The sequence below is a fragment of the Bidens hawaiensis genome, unplaced genomic scaffold (genome assembly GCF_021521415.1).
Source record: "Bidens hawaiensis isolate Kalapana, Puna unplaced genomic scaffold, B.hawaiensis_p1.1 tig00001721_1, whole genome shotgun sequence".
Lineage (NCBI taxonomy): Eukaryota > Viridiplantae > Streptophyta > Magnoliopsida > Asterales > Asteraceae > Bidens > Bidens hawaiensis.
In genome coordinates, this window is record NW_027491098.1 from 3,139,742 (window position 1) to 3,158,128 (window position 18,387).

Here is an 18,387-nt window from a genome sequence, read left to right on the forward strand (position 1 = left end):
AATCTACTACAACTGTGCTTAAATGTTAATCTTATATTCCATTTGACAGCATCTCATGATATGTGGAACCTATGGTAAGTCTGACGGACTGCACCATTGGATCGTGAGATAACTCCATGAAGACAGGAGTTTGGTGGATGCAATGAGGGCACCACTAGCTTTGAGAACAGAGAGGGAGAGATAACTCCAAGGGGGAGTTGCAGTCGAGCAAGAAATCTCGATTGGTTAAAACATAAATAGAACTGGCTCCAAGGGGGAGTTTGTTAGGACATGAAATGTCATATATATGTCCCCAGTTCTATCAGGGTAGGTCGGCGTGAGACTAAAGATAGTGAAACCTAGTTAACGTATTGTAAATGTCAAACGAAAACTGGTTCGATCGAACAAAAGGTTGATTCGATCGAACCAGGCTCATTCGATCGAACAAAGCTTCACTCGATCGAATGAGAGACTCATCCGATCGAATGAGTCTTCGATATATAAACGTTACTTAGGGATTTTCAGAAAAGAGCACACATAACACACATACACAGCCGACCTGTTCCCCGGAAATCCTCTCTGCCCGTCAACCCCTTCGGTCCTTTCCTCCGCACCTGGTCGTCATATCATCCTAGGAATTGCTACCGTTTGTGTCGTTGATTACCACCGAGTCGCCGTGTTAGTAGGATTCCGCACTCTAACACGTTGCCCCCGAGAATCGTTGGGAAACCGTCTCCCGATCGGTCCTAACATTTAGGGATGAATTTTCTTTTCTTGGGTTTCCAAAACCTTCTTTTTGTTTTGTATTTTCTTTTATATTTCTTTCTGAAATATTTGTTTTTATCCTCATTACACCCAAAAGATAATTGAGGTGTATCAGTAATTTTATGACAACAATTTTTGTTAAATCTTTTTAACTGTTTTTGCTTGTTGGAAAATTGCAGTAAACAGCAATTTCTTCTTTAACAATTCTTGTAGCAAAACCTATCGAGTGCTTTGTTAAGTCGTTCTTTTTTTTATTCCATCGTTCTTTAGCTTTTTCGCCAACAATAGGATCTTTCATTAGGTAAACTTCTATCCAAGAATGATATCACCTGTGCTTAGCTTATATAAGTTTTGTTCAAAAAGACATGTAAAGTCATTTAAAAGACATATATCACAAAGTTGTGATTGGGTTAATATTTGTCTTGCCTTTTCAAGAAATTTTTGGGTCTCATGATCTTTATTTGTAAGAAAATCAAGACCTAAGAGCATCATATACATGGCATTGATAATTTGATCAAAGAGATCATCCCCATGTAAATCTTCATTCCAAGTTGTTCCTTTAATAAAATCTTGGACTATTCCCGCGGACTTATGTTCTATTAGTAACAATAAGGCCTTGGCATTGGAAAATCCTTCTGGATTAGACTGGATAATCAGACTAATTTCAGTATTCCTTTTGTCGATTGTTTCTTTTCTTTGATTAAAATCAAAAATACAATCAATTTTTATGGTGCCAATTTCAGTTGAACTACAATTATTTTTAACGGAATTAGGTATCCCTTTATGATAGGGCATAGAGAATTCATATTTTGTGTTCTCTTTCTTGTAGGATGGCTTGCGGTTACTACTACTAGCAGCGGTGGATTGATTCATCCTATATTTTGGAACTTCTTCTTCAGTTTCGGGTTCTTTTATAGCAAAGATTTTTTCTTTGTTTTCTAGAAAATATTTTTCGTTTAATTTTTTATTTTTTAGAAAAATTTTTTTTTTTAACAAGTTCTTGTATTTGTTCGGCTGAATAATTTTCTAGCTGTTCGTCAAAAATTTGTTCTAACTTGCTTGCAGGCGAAGTTCGCTTGTAGGCGAAGTTGTCGCCAGCCGCCGCTGTTCATCTTAAATCCCCAAAATCATCATCGTTTTACCGAGAAATCCATGGGTATGGTATTTGACTAACCCGCGATCATTCCTATGGTCGTTTTTGGATAAGGTTTGACCCGAAAACATGTAAAGTTTGGACCTTTAAGTTCAAAAACGCTTAATACAAGATTTACGGTTTATCCTATACGAACCGTATATGTTTATGGGTTCATTGGATTCGTCCTAGCATCAAGTTCGTTACTTTACGTTTCGTTTAGACCCGATCTATTATAGTTTCAAGTTTCATGGCTAACCGTCTATTAAAACATGAACTTTAAGATCGAAATCATACCTTTATGTTTTCGTTTTGGTCTCGGTTAGCTAGCTTATGAACTTTGGATCTTGTATAAATCTTGAACCACGTTTTCTTGCTCGGATTTCACCTCTCTCTCGCTCGGCCGCGTATGGTGTGTGTGTTTGGAGTGTGTAGAGATTAAGATGGAATGAAATGAGGTTTAGGGTTTTATGGTGGTTTAGGAGGATATTTATATTCCCCAAGGCCCATGTACCTAAGGCCCATTATCATTAACCCATCTTAATTAAATCCAAGTCCATGATCTTTTCCATATTAGACATTAGTTAATATTATTAAACGCACGACAATTTAAAGCAACTTTCTTTATTTATTATTAGGATATTTAGGATGTTACAAGTTTTCCCATCTTAAAGAGGTTTCGTCCCCGAAACCTAACTATTACTTAAACAAACTACGGTAGAACTTGCGCATCTCGTCCTCAGCTTCCCAAGTAGCATCCGATCCTTTGCGATGTTTCCATATCACTTTTACCAAAGGTATAACCTTGTGACGAAGTTACTTCTCCTTGCGATCAACGATCTCTATCGGTTGCTCGATGTAGTTCAATTGTTCATCAACCTCAATGTCCATCAATGGCACGTGGGACGTGTCATCAGCTTGACACTTCCTCAGATGAGAAACATGGAAGGTTGAATGAATTCCTTCTAACTCATCGGGTAAATCCAGCTTATAAGCTACTTCCTCCACACGATCTAAAATTTTAAACGGTCCAACGTACCTCGGACTCAATTTCCCCCTCCTTCTAAAACGGATAATTCCTTTCCAAGGCGAGACCTTAAGCATCACATTGTCGCCAACGTTAAACTCAATTGGTCATCGCCGATTATCTGCATAAGACTTTTGTCTGTCTTGAGCGGCTTTCATTCTTGCTTTGATCTGATCGAACTTTGAAGACGTTTCTTGAACCACTTCTAGACTTCCCATTTCTTTCTTGCTCGGATTTCACCTCTCTCTCGCTCGGCCGCGTATGGTGTGTGTGTTTGGAGTGCGTAGAGACTAAGATGGAATGAAATGAGGTTTAGGGTTTTATGGTGGTTTAGGAGGATATTTATATTCCCCAAGGCCCATGGACTTAAGGCCCATTATTATTAACCCATCTTAATTAAATCCAAGTCCATGATCTTTTCCATATTAGACGTTAGTTAATATTATTAAACGCACGACAATTTAAAGAAACTTTCTTTATTTATTATTAGAATATTTAGGATGTTACAGGTACTCTTATGGCTCCAGGGCTCTAGGTTTTGCAAAATTCTTAAAGATAAACTTGATGGATAATAAGAACTGATATATTTATTTTACAACTGTTCTTCCCGAGGGAAGAACTTCTTAGTACATACATAATACTCTCCTTTAGCAAGGAGATTACTCATTATTACACATGATTACAAGTAGAGAAAAGAAAGATAGGTAAGAGTGCGACTAAGAATGAGATACCAAATGAGATGCCTAAACTAAAGAATCGTTCTCCTTTATATAGGAGGAGAAGATTTATACAATGGACAAAAATGCCCTTCTTAATTCATCATGCATGACGTTTTTAATCGACATACCCATGTGTTGGGTCCAGTTCCCTGGTGTCTTCATCCGAGTAATAGTTGTAAAGTTGAGAGCTACTATCTTCTTTTGTACTGTCTGGACAGTATTCGCCATTATGATTTTCATAAGTGCGCTGAAGCTCCTGACATAGTCTTTCTTTTGTGACAGGCCCTGCTTATACTTTATTAAAGATGTTGGTACATGATGTCAGTAGTTCAGTGTCTAGTGTCTGTAATCGAGTTAGTTGGATTTGTATTTTATATTAAGCGAAGTTAGCTCACAAGTTCGCTTATATAGGCGAACTTGTGGAACAAGCGAAGTTAGTGACAACTTCGCCTAAACATGTTAGGCGAAGTTGTCGTCTGTTATATACGGCTAGGTTACGGCTGAATTAGAGGAATCAGTTTATGAGTTGTTCAGAGTTTGTGTAATCGGTGATCAGTGAATCACGTGTTTCCAGTTGCAATACAACGTGTCTTTGTTTATTGTAACGTGTGTTTGATTGTGTTAACGTGTATCGTCTTCTACGCTCGTATCGTCTTACGTAGGGATTCCACACCTACGTAGAACGAGATATTCTGTGTAGATCCGGCTGGGAACCTACAATTGGTATCAGAGCTTTTGCTCGTGATTGTGTGGTTCGGGATTATCACGCGGGTGTAGAAATCGTTCCGTTCGACTATTCGCGGGACGAGTTTACCGAATTTTTGTGTCCTACTCACCTCCCACCATCATAAACAACCCATTACACCTTCGCATACCTCGCAAAATGTCAAAATCAAACCTGCAAAATCATCGTGTTCATCAGGCGAAGTTGCCGCTACTATTTGTAGGGTTTAGGCGAAGATATAAGGTTAAGCGAAGTTATCCACAACTTCGCTTATCTCAAGCGAAGTTATCCACAACTTCGCCTACCTCACAAGTTCGCTTAACTTAATCAGGCGAAGTTGAGAAATCAAGCGAAGATAAGACTTAAGCGAAGTTAACTTTAACTTCGCCTACAGTACTGTTCAGAATAAAATTTTTATTTTTCGGGTTTCTTTGTATTTTCGTTTCGTGAAAGATGACTTCCATAAATATTACGGAACTGGTAAAAATGGAGGTGGAAGCGGGTTCAGCTACTATGGCACCGAAAATGCTTAAGGGTACCGATTTCGTGGCGTGGAAAGATCGGTTTGAGCAGTATGTTAAATATCAAGATGCTAAGTGTGGGTGTGCATTCAAGATGGATACATTCCATCAACTGCTTTGTATGAGGGTCGTGAACAAATTAAGAAATACAACAAGATGGAAGAGGAAGAAAAGAAGATGTATGAGGCTGAAAGCAAAGCTCATGCTGCGATAACAATGGCTCTTCCACAAGAGATTCTTCACACCTTCAGGAAGTATAAAACCGCTAGAGAGTTATGGGAAGCACTTGAAAACCGATTTGAAGGTAATGTGGGGATACGTGCATCCAAGATTAAACTACTCAAAACCCAATTCTCGGTGTTCAAGTATTTGAAGAATGAATCACTTGATGATATCATCACGAGATATTATCACCTGATGACCGAACTCAGCAATTATTCCATTGCTTACAAAGAAGAGGAGATTGTAGAAAAACTTCTTGATGCTCTCCCACCGAAATGGGAGATGTACACTGTCTTGATGAGAGAAGATAAAGAGTTTGCCGACTATGACTTGGAAACAGCAGTCAACAAACTACGAACTTTTGAACTTAACATGGTTCGAAAAGAGACACCAACTGATCAGGTTCAGGATCCGGGAATGTATGGTGCGAAAGTTAATTCAAGTTCAAGTTCGAAGTCAGAATCATCTGCTTACTACTCAAAGGGAGACTCGAGCTCTAACTCAACTCATGATGGTCATGTTTCTCTCAACATGGACGGTGATGTGTGTTTCGTAGCTGGTGGAACAAATTCTTCTAAACCTCAAACAACAAAGGGTAGTTTTTCTTCAAGTGTTCCGAACATCAACTACTCTCAGATGCCCATGAGTGTTAAATCTGCTGAACAGCAGTTTGCTCTCTATGCATCTTTCATTGCTTCTTACGAAAATTACATTAAAGGTAAAATCGTTGATCCTGCAACTTTAGACGAAGACTATGATCAGATCGATGCTGATGATCTGGAGGAGATGGATCTGCAGTGGCAGATGGCAATGATTGTAAGAAGAGTTAAAAGGTTTATGAAGAAAACTGGTAGAAAATTCGTTGGTGAAAGACCAGGTTTTGACAAGTCAAAGGTTCGGTGTTATAACTGTCAACAGAATGGCCACTTTGCTAAAGAATGCACAAATGACAGAGTAGAACGCAGTCAAAACAGGTCTACACAACAGAGTGGTGGTGGTAGTGAGAATAGGGAGATGATATCCAGACAGAACGGGGAATACAACTGGAATCTACAAGTTGAGGAAGTGTTCGAACAGGCCAACTTGGTTAACATCGAAACTTAAGAAAAACCCAGAAAGACAAAAGAAAATCAAGCCTACATGGCAGAAGTGAACGATCAGCTTTCTGAGGTAAGTCCTAAACTCCCTTGTACGAAATGTGAAAATCTGTCTGAACAGTTGAAAACAATAACTGATCAGTTTGTTAGTTTGGATGCTCAATTCAGAACATTAAAAGAAGATCATTATTACACTAAAACTAGAGAAAACAGTTACAAGGTAAAAATAAAAGCTAGTGAGAAAGATATCAGAAGTCTTAAAGCAAGTCTAGCTGAAAAAATACAAGTAATTGATCTTAGCTATGAAGTGTTAGAAGAGAAAACCAAACTAATTGCTGAAAGGGATAAACAGATAGCTGATCACCAGGTGAAAATGGTGGAACTAAACAGAAAGCTTGAGCAATTTAGAAATTCCTCCGCAATACTTGATCACCTCGTAAGTGATCAACGTTCCCCAGTTAAAAGGGGAGGAATTGGATATAATGAAGTTCCACCACCTTATAATCATAACTATACTTTTGATCCTAGTAATCAGAAATCTGTTGATGTTGAAATTGGTCAGACAGTTCCTGTTAAGGTTACGATTAAAGATCCAGAAGTTAGTAAAGGCGAAACGAGTAAGACTGTTTCGAATGTTAAGATTTCTGTTCCTAGTTCTGTCTCATCAAATTCGGACAAGACATCCGAGTCTAGTGAGACAGAAGAAGAGGAAGTGTTACTAAAACGTGGAGAGGAACATAAACCAACTGAAAAGAATTCTCCACTAAACCCGTATGTCCCACCATATGTTAGACAAACAGGCAGTAATGCAGCCTCATCATCTAAAACAACTAGTGAGACGAAAGTTGAACACAGGAGTTGTTTCAGATGCAATCAAATAGGACACCTGATTGTTGATTGCCCTCTGAAGCTGAGATTCAGAGGTATGAGGCCTTCGAAAACTGAGAATAGAACTAACAGTAATTTCTATAATGGTAAAAATGAAAACTCATCAAAGTTCAGATGTTGGACTAATCCAGGTTTTCAAAGAAGTCGACCTCAGTTTTTCCCAGTTAACAACCAAACCATTAGTAATAATTCATTTAACTCACGAAGGTTTGGATGGCCTCATTGTCAATCTACTAGAAGGTATCCTTTTGGGACTTACAGAAATCAGTCTAATACTAACTTTGGACAGCCAAAGTACAGGATGCATTTTAACAGATTTAATCGACCCAAGACCAATAGGTCTTGGGTCCCCAAATTTTAATCCTTTGCTTTGATCGTGCAGGAACAGTTGAACAGGGCTGCAAACAATCTATGGGTTGTGGATAGCGACTGTTCCCGGCACATGACGGGTAACAAGAATTTGCTACACGAGTGGAAACCTGTTCAGGGAGGAAGAGTTAGTTTTGCTGGAGAGAGTGGTGGAAGGATTACTGGAATTGGGACAGTGACTAATGGCAAAATGAAGTTAGAGAAGGTGAATTTCGTTGAAGAACTGAAGCATAATCTGCTGAGTGTATCTCAGATCTGTGACAAAGAGTACACTGTGCACTTTACCAAAGATGAAGCGATCGTACTGTATCCTGGTTTTAAGATACCAGAGGAATGGATAGTAATGAAGGCTCCAAGGGAAAAGAATACATATATTATGGACATGAGGTCGACTGAGATGGCAACGGAAGAATCGTGTCTTCTGTCAAAAGCAACTGAATCGGAGTCCGAGTTATGGCATCGAAGAATGGGGCATATTCATCTTCGGAAAATGAACTACATTGTCAAGAATGGGCTGGTGCTGGGTGTTCCCTTGAAAAATTTCAACTTTGAAGACCAATGCTTATCGTGCAAAAAGGGAAAGCAACACAAGAAATCTCATCACACCAAGAAGGTTAATTCAATAGTCAGTACCCTAGACCTACTTCACATGGATCTCTTCGGTCCCGTGAATGTAAAAAGCCTAGGTGGAACATCATACTGCTTGGTGATAACTGATGATTTCTCTCGATATTCTTGGGTATATTTCCTGAAGACAAAGGATGAAACGGTGCAGTTGGTAATAAATTTGATTACCAAGGTTGAGAATATTATGGGGAAGAAGGTTAAATACATCAGGACTGACAATGGGACAGAGTTCAAAAACTATCAGATGGAGATATTCTGCTTACAGAAAGGGATAGACCACCAGTACAGCGCTCCGTATACTCCGCAACAAAATGGGGTGGCTGAGAGGAAGAACAGAACGCTAATTGAAGGAGCCAGAACCATGCTGGCTGATTCTAAACTTCCTGTGGTGTTCTGGGCTGAAGCTGTTGCAACAGCCTGTTATATCCTTAATAGAGTTTTAACTGTTAAAAGATTGAATAAAACATGTTATGAACTTATGCATGGGAGAAAGCCTAACTTGAGTGGTCTCGAACCATTCGGGTCCCCGTGTTCGATATTAAAGACGAACTCAAAATTTGGTGAAATAGCCGACGAAGGTATTCTAGTCGGATATGTTGTTGGGACTCCCAACAGACGAGTCTTTAATCTATCGACCAGCAAGGTTGAGGTGATGTGTAACACTGATATCACAAGTTACAAATCACCAATACCAAGCACGGGACCCGCTGGGGCTTTCGACTATGATAGGCTTTTTAAATCTTTTAATTTGCCTTACCTGGATTGTGCAGAAGTTGATGAGAGAATAGCTACGAAGATGCTTTATGATGAGGAAGAAACTCTTGTGCAACGACCGCAGTACGATGAATGTCAACCTTCCTCGTCAAATGCTGTCGATACCCCTGCTGCCTCTACAGAAGAGGAATTCTTCAATCCGTTTCACTCTCAACAACAATCACCCATTGATGAGCTATCTTCGAACCTGGAAGACAATCTGAAAGTCAGTTCGGTTCCAACTACGAGTGTTGACAAAAATCACCCTTTGGAGAACGTGATAGGTGATCTGTCCGACGGTGTACAAACAAGACGAAGCTTGAATGAGCACACTTGTGTTTACACAAGCATTAAAGATACATGCATCATTAACGAATGCTTGTACACCTGCTTCATAAGCCAGATTGAACCAAAGAACTATCAAATGGCTCTCAAGGACAGCTCGTGGGTTGAAGCCATGCAAGAAGAGTTAGCCCAGTTCAAGAAGATGGAGGTTTGGAATTTGGTTGCAAAACCGAAAAATGTGCATGCAATTGGCACAAAATGGGTTTTCAAATGCAAGAGAGATGAAAAAGGGATAATTATCAGGAACAAGGCGAGGCTGGTTGTAAAAGGTTTTAATCAGCAAGAGGGGATCGACTACAATGAAGTGTTTGCTCCTGTGGCGAGATTGGAAGCGATTCGACTGTTTTTGGCATTTGCGGCACACAAGGAGATGAAGGTGTTCCAGTTAGACGTGAAAAGTGCGTTTCTTAACGGTAAAGTCGATGAGGTTGTGTACGTTGAGCAACCTCCGGGTTTTCCTGACCCAGACTTTCCTGATCACGTGTACAAGCTAAGTAAAGCGCTATATGGGCTACATCAGGCCCCTCGTTCCTGGTACTCAACTCTATCCGATTACTTGCTTGAGAATGAATTTGAAAGGGGAAAGATCGATAGCACACTGTTCGTTAAGATAAATGGAAGAGACTTTCTTCTGGTTCAAGTCTACGTGGACGACATCATCTTTGTTGCATCAAAAGTCGCCATGTGTCAGGAATTTGAAGCCGTCATGAAAAAGAGGTTTGAAATGAGTGCTATGGGTGAACTAACTTTCTTTTTAGGACTGCAGGTTGATCAGAAGAAAGATGGGATGTTCATTCATCAGACTAAATATGTCCAAGACGTTCTCAAATGCTTCAAGATGGAGGACAGCACACCATTTGATACTCCAGTTTGCGTCAACCATAAACTGGGTGCTGATTCAGACAGTGATACAGACATGGACCCCACCCAATATCGGGCAATCATGGGTTCTTTAATGTACTTAACTGCATCTAGACCTGATATTATGTTTGCAGTTTGTCTTTGTGCTCGCTTTCAGGCAAACCCAAAGGAATCTCAAATGAAGGGTGTGAAGAGGATATTGCGATATCTCAAAGGCAAGCCTAAGCTAGGGTTGTGGTACACGAAAGGAGGAGACTTGGAGTTAGTCGCCTACACAGATTCTGATTATGGAGGATGCAATCAGAATCGGAAGTCAACAACAGGTGGATGTCAGTTTCTTGGAGGCAGATTAGTGTCATGGCAGTGCAAGAAGCAGACCTCAGTCGCCATTTCTACCTGTGAAGCAGAATACATGGCAGCATCGAACTGCTGCTCCCAGGTTCTTTGGATACAACAGCAATTGCGCGATTATGGTCTGAATTTCAATCATACTCCTATTTGCATAGATAACACTGCTGCTATCTCAGTAACTAACAATCCCGTAAAGCATAGCAAAACTAAACACATTGACATCCGTCATCATTTTATACGGGATTGTGCTGAGAAGAAATTGATTGTGCTCGAAAAGGTTGATTCGTTAGATAATTTCGCTGATTTGTTTACTAAAGCGTTTGACAAAACTCGTTTTCAAAACCTTGTTGAGCTAAATGGAATGATCAAACCCGAGTAACCGTGTTTTTCGTTTTTGAGTATTTGTAAAAAAAAAAACGTCACTAGCGCTTAGAATTATGTCGGTTGCTTCAGTTTGAAGGACATATCTTCGGATATGTTTGGTCCTCATTTCTACCTGTAGAGTATGAGGATAGCCATTAACCAGATGACTGAAAGTGACCGAGGCGGTTTATGATGTGTTTTTATTCTTTCGCTGAAAATTAGTCGTTCATACTTAGTTAGAAGGACACATACTCGTATGTGGTCGGTCCAGCTGATCCATTGGATCTTCAGGATAGCCGTTTACCTAAAGACTTCGAATTGATCGGGGCGATAGAAGTTAAATTTTTTTTAGAGAGATGAAATTATTTTTCAAGTCTACTACTTCGTAAGAAGTTTCTTTACTATGTTTAAAAGAAAATTGATCCAACCTTGGAAAGTGATAGACAAACTGATTCTGTGTGCTTAATTAGTGAAGTTATTAGCCCTAAAAGGCTTTAGAACAGTCATTGTATGTCATGGTAGCTTTTTATGGTGCGTAAAAGTAGAAGTGATACAAACTAAATCTCCTCGATTTTACGTGGAAACTCCTTAAGAGTTGTGCATGTCTCCATATATATCTTTCCGAATGATAGGCAGAAAAGCGATTACCCAGTCATACACGAGCCCGTGAGTGTTCTGATTCCCGTGAAAATAGCGTGTCAAGAAACTGCAGTGATCCAGATTCGGGACTTGCAGTTGTTTACGTCTCTGAAACTGTGTAAATCTTGTTATTAAAAAAAACAAAAAACTGAGACATTCTAGAGCTTATAATGTTAATACTTCTCAATCAAGATGCAAGAAAGAGAACGGGAAGAAGAGTCTAAAGATCGAAGAGTACTTACTATTTAATCAGACACTACGGGTCGAGGTCAACTCGGGGTGATTTGGGGAAAGCCAAATACGCTTTGAGAATAGATAGGAGACATCACAATCTCTGATGTGTTGCCCATTTAAATTTTGAGCTTAATTGAACCTAACTCGTTTCACAGAAGCGATGAAAACCATTTTAAGTTATTTACCTGCTTACAACCTGTCTCTTTATGTCATAATACAACTGAACATGGATCTATGTGACAGTCACGTAATTAGTATGATTCCTGTTCGGATCTTTTCTAAAACGTGGTAGTCCCTGTCGAGACTGAAATTTGATCCCGTGTACCTTATTTCTAAGTTTTATCCTACTTATGTAGTTGTATGATTTTATACCTGGTTACTTGGTCTTGATCGTATCATTTAACTCTTTAAAGGATGTTTTAAAACTTAATTGCAAATTGTTCAAATTATAGGGGTTTGTTTTGTAAATTTTAATATGCGAAGTTATCCATAACTTCGCCTGTATAACCTTGACCCTATATAAAGAAGTTTTTGGTCAAATGCTCAGTATTGTTTTTCAAAATCCGGCGAACTTATTCCCAGTAACCCTAAGCGAAGTTATATCTCGATCAATCTATGTTATTTTTTCTCGAGTTCATTCCGTGTTAAAGGTGTGTAGGGTTGTTGCATCTTTTAATCTATGTCATTGGCGTTAATCAAAGGTCGTTTCGACCCGTTTAGTGACCTCGTTCTTTCAAACATCCAACACCCGATTTTCAAACTTATTTTCACGTGGTCGTAATCATATTGATCGTCTAGATCTCCATAAAAACATGTGTTTAACAGTCCGCAATCTCCAAATTGACCAAATCAATTCGTTTGAACAACTAAATTGTTGCCGATTCATATTCAGGCGAACTTACAGTTTAGGCGAAGTTATCCTTAACTTCGCCTGAGGGTTAACTTCGCCTGATAATTAATTATGTAACAGTACATGAGGTGAAGTTGTGGTTAGGCGAAGTTATCATTAACTTCGCCTGGCCCTTTTTACTTAACATTGATCAGGCGAAGTTCAAGTTGAGGCGAAGTTGTTCCCAACTTCGCCCCACCTCTAACTTCGCCTATACAGAATAAATCATAACTTCGCTCATGGTAACAGGCGAACTTGTGATTTGCCTCGACGATTCTCTAACTTAGTCTGTTTTTGTTGCAGAAATGGCAGCTGTAGCTGGAGCAGGTGGTGCAGGTGGTGACGAAGGAGGAGATAACCATCGACAGTTTTTCCCGGGGCATAACATGTACATCACATTGGACCCGGATGCGAGCGGTGTTGATGATTTCCGCGAGATCATCACATTTCTACTCCGCTCGCGTATCTTCCACGCTATTACTACAACACTGCTTATCTCATTACCAAACATAGAAGATTTCTGGCAGACAGTGGAATATGACTGTCGAGTCGAGCCCCCGGTTATGCGTGCAACGGTTAACAATCAGATAGTACAGTTCTCGTCTGAACAGATCAGGGTGGCTTTACAGTTTGGGGATGAAACGAGAGACGATCCTACAAACTTCGTGGCTCCATTCAGAGATGGTGCTTTTCTGAGGATGGGATATTCTGGTCCATTGGGAGATACTCAAAGACGAAAGGGATTCTTGTTAGACCAATGGCGATTTCTTATGCACGTGATGATCGTGTGTATGTCAGGGAGAAAGGCTGGTACGGATGGAATGGGTGTGACCATGCACTCGGCGATGACTGCACTGACTTACAATAAGCGTTATAGCTTTAGTCAGATGGTATTCTACGAGATAGACCGTCAAAGAAGAGCGGTGGCGCGTGAGAGATTTCTGATGTATCCAAGATTCCTTCAAATGATCTTGAATCATGTTGCTCCCATGTTACCTCAGCGCCGCCCGATTAGATATGTGGAGAGTGTAAGCAAGAGGATCTTCGCTCAGTGTAGATCATCAAGTGCAAGAAGCAAGCCTGAGCTCTGTCCTCGACATACTCCATTATTTGGGTACTTGATCAACCCAGAGTATGTTCCAGCTCGTGGGGACGAGTTTCGGGATCCGGCACCACAACAGGCTGAAGCACCTCAACCACCACCTGAGGTACAACAAGCTTTACCTGCTGCTCCTGTTGTGGCACCGGAGGAAAATGTAGACCTTGAAGCTGCGTTTGGCGGTCAAGGATTTTTTGATATGGATCGTGTTGACCCTGAGGAAGAGGTACAGGTCTCGGTAGCCCGGGTTACTAGTGTGGATGTTGCTAGGGCAGCTACGACTGAGGCTGATTCTGATTCTTCAGATGATGATGTGGCTGAAGCTAGACGGATTTTGGTTACACAAGAAAGGATTCATGGGAAGAGGAAGAGAGACAATGATGACAGTGAGTCGGATTTTGAGGAAGACTTACATCAGTTGGTCCATAGATCGAGAAGGGAACGGGCAGGTGCAGGTTCGGGAGCTGGTGAGAGCTCAAGGGTGGTTCGTTTCACTCCACCCGCACTGTCTGGTATGACTATAGTCCCTACACCATTGCAAGTTACAGGGCCAATCGCCACGGATGTTCCCGTGGTGACTACCTCATCTTCCTTCGGCATCCCACCCACTACATTCCAGCTCTCGGCTCCGGAGATTGTGTCCCTGCCACCTCCAACTCTTACTCCAACGGAGGTCGTAGCAAGGTTTGTTGAGTCGAAAGTTGTTGCTACTGCAGGGTTGTCGGTTACGATACCACCTGCGGTTACGTTTCCACCTGTTTCTGAGGTGCCGGTTACATTGGGAATCCCTCCTCCCTACGCTCAAAACATATCATATATGAGGTTTGATTTCGATGCAACCTTATCCGATTCGGAAAGAATAGCAGCGCTAGAAAGGGTCGTGGCAGAACAATCAAGGGTAAATCTTATCCAGACTCATGCTATTCAGCGCCTCGTTGCGGAGAATCAGATTCAGTCGTCCCTCCTGATCGAGCATGGTAAAATAATTGATGCCTTGAAACAGTTCTTGGCATCTCATGGGGAGACGGGCTGTAAGGGTGATGAGCTGAGGACGAAGAAGCGTAATGATCAAGACGATGATCCCAATGCATCGAAAGGTGCAGGTGGAGAGTTGGCAAGAACTGAACAAGCTCTTGGGACTTCCACATCTCAGGGGGAGTCAACGAGTGCAGCTGGCGGTTCAGGGGGTGATGATGTGGTGGTTGTGGATGCTGAGGAGGTGTTAGATGATGTTATAGGTGATGAGGATGTGTTACCGATGGAGGAGATAGAGAAGATAGGGGCTGAGATTGTCATTGATAGTGAGATTGAAGAAGGAGAGATTGTGGAGGAGAACGTTGAGCACGAGATTCCGGAAGTTGATAAGGCAGATATGGGTCAAGATATGGGAAGCGATGAGACGGAATGGTAGGAGCAGCCAAGATGGAAAGAAGGCTACGCTCAGTGGTTCGTAAAGACTAAGAAACCGGCGGTCCCTACTATGTTCAAGAAAAGTTACAACATCAGGGGTTATGCTGGATCGAAAAAGGGGATTATATGCTGGTTATATGATGAGCAGTTGAGGTTTTTTGTGATTAAAAGGTATGATGGGGTTCAGTATTTCAAGAGGCTGTTGAGATCGTTGAATACGTTGCCTGAGTGTGAAGTGAAGGACTTAGCCAGGTTGGGGTTGATAAACAGGAGTGATGATAACATGGCTAGGGTCATTGGGAAGATAGTCTGGAAGGAAAGCATAAAGGAGAAAAAGTTCGAGCTGTTGAAACCACAGAAAGGAAAGCTTGTTGAAGACAAAGACAGAGGAATGAGAGCAGATGGCAAGCCTTGGATGATCATGAAGTATAAGCCGATCCGGTGTTTAAAAGAAGTGTCGATGAAACAAATGCCCAAGGATGTGCTCAAAGATCTGAAGTGGTGGTATGTGGATTGTGAAACAGCTGAAGCAGTAATGGAGGATGAAGATGAACAAGAGCTGATGAGAGTTTATGATCCTATGCATCTAGTGAATCTGTCTCAAGCTGATCTGCAGGTGCTGAACGAGAAAAAGATATTTTATATTCCTGCTTGGAAAGAAGAAGCAAAGAAGTATCAAAGAGTTGTTTCGGTTTGTGTACGAGAAGGCGTTCATGCTTGAAGATGAAAGATACAAGATTTTTGGGATTACAAGACACGTGTTTGAAGATAGAGATATGAAGCTACTGCCAAGGGGGAGTCTGTTGGTACATGATGTCAGTAGTTCAATGTCTAGTGTCTGTAATCGAGTTAGTTGGATTTGTATTTTGTATTAAGCGAAGTTAGCTCACAAGTTCGCTTATATAGGCGAACTTGTGGAACAAGCGAAGTTAGTGACAACTTCGCCTAAACATGTTAGGCGAAGTTGTCGTCTGTTATATACGGCTAGGTTACGGCTGAATTAGAAGAATCAGTTTATGAGTTGCTCAGAGTTTGTGTAATCGGTGATCAGTGAATCACGTGTTTCCAGTTGCAATACAACGTGTCTTTGTTTATTGTAACGTGTGTTTGATTGTGTTAACGTGTATCGTCTTCTACGCTCGTATCGTCTTACGTAGGGATTCCGCACCTACGTAGAATGAGATATTCCGTGTAGATCCGGCTGGGAACCTACAAAAGATAATTCTTTGCTCCATCTTTTCTAAAGCTTCTTTCTCGTGCTTTGGTAGTGGAAGACTACGAAAGCTGGTAATTACACAGTGGTGACTGTAATAGTTTACTTTATTAAGGCTTCCAGCTTTTATTTTTTGCAAGTTTTCAAGTATTTTTAGAAAACTCTTGACCCTTATTTCAACCCAATTGCTCGGATCTTCATATTTTTCTTCCATGACTTTGGATGGATTTACGTTTCTTGTTTTAGCAAGACCTATTTCCAGATGATGGTAACTTTGGAAAGTCTTTCCTTGATGCCAATCTGGGAGTGTAGAGGTACACTTGATGAAGATGTTAGCATTTTTTGCTGCTGCAATCTTTTCTCGAAAGTTTTTGATAGCTTTCTTCATTCCTTCGGTCAGTAAATTAATTTCTTGTAAATTATAGGAAGGGTAAATATATTTACTTAACCCAGCAGAGAATGCTGAGGAGATAAGTTCTGGGCTTGCGCCTGGACAAAAGACAATTAAACTTTTAGTAGCTTTATCTTCTGTGTAAATGTGCTCGGTTTCAAAGTCATATTGACTTAAGGACCGCGCTTTAGACCATAATGATCTAAATTCATCAAGAGACACAATCTCTGAGGATTCTTCTTCTTTTTTCTCAGAAAATTTTGTTTTTGAGAGAAATGGTGAAGCTTTTCTGAACTCAACGGTTCTTTCTTGTTTTCCTAGTTTTAAAGGTTCAGGAAAAATTGTTACCTTCAAAGGTATTTCCCTTTTTTCAAAATTTGCTGAATAGCGGGTGGCTTCTTGTTGGGCTTGTGCTAACGTCCCAAATTTTTTGAATGGATGGCTGCTTCCATCTACGTAACTTTTGACTGTTGACTAATCTTCGTATATCCCCCTATGCTCACCGTAAAAAATGACATAAAACCTTGTTTTGGGATTTTCTGGTCTTTGGGTAATTTGAGAGTAACTTGGTCTTTGTGAGACCTCTTCAGTTTTTGGCAAACTGTCAGCCATCAACGGATTTGATTTGTCTTTACCAGAGCCGTTTGCTTCTGGACTAGATGAAGATCTTAGTTCTTCATTAACTTTTCTTTTGCTTTTTTCCAAAGCAACCGGAGTAAACGGACTTGTTTTTTCTTTACCCTTTGCCGTTTGAAAGGGAATAGATTCAGATTGTCTCCTTTCGGATTCCTGCTCTGAATTAGTAGTTGTTTCTAGACTTTTGTCATAGAGTGCTATTTTTTCTTAAATAGACTTTAATTCTATAAGAAGAATTTTTTCTTTGAGGCGTAATGCCTTGAGTTCTTCCATGAGATTTTTCTTTTTATGGAAAAGAATTGTTTATACCAATTTGAGGGGTTTTTAGCTCCTTAAATAGGTGAAAAAAGGTGTGAAAAGTTTTCACGTTAATTGAAAGTCTCGTGTCAGGCAGTCAGCCAGCACGATCTTGGTTCCCTCGAGATGCTCAATGTCGAGAGAATATCTAGAAAACCTCCCAAAAATTTTGTTTTAAAATTTTTATTTTCTGGGATTTTGTCTTCTTCCCCCTATTAAAAGTTTTATTTTTATTCATCTCTTAAATGTTTGAGCTGTTGCTACTGTCTGAAGATGAATCATATGTTATTTCAAATGAATATACCTGCATATAGTCATCAAAAATATTTTCGGAAGGATAATAACCTTCAATTTCTGCTTCAGAAATGAATTTTACGTTTTCCGGAAACTTTTGTCTATTAGGACATTCGTTGGCATAATGCCCTTCTTCCGCGCAGATCCAGCAATGACATTTCTTTTTTCCTTTGGGACAAACCTTAGGTTTTTCTTTTGAAAAGTATTTTCCAGGGATGAATTTTCTTTTCTTGGGTTTCCAAAACCTTCTTTTAGTTTTGTATTTTCTTTTATATTTCTTTTTGAAATATTTGTTTTTATCCTAATCACACCCAAAAGATAATTGAGGTGTATCAGTAATTTTATGACAACAATTTTTGTTAAATCTTTTTAAATGTTTTTGCTTATTGGAAAAATCGCAGTAAACAGCAATTTCTTCTTTAACAATTTTTGTAGCAAAACCTAGCGAATGTTTTGTTAAGTCGTTCTTTTCTTTATTCCATCGTTCTTTAGCTTTTTCGCCAACAATAGGAATTTTCATTAGGTAAACTTCTATCCAAGAA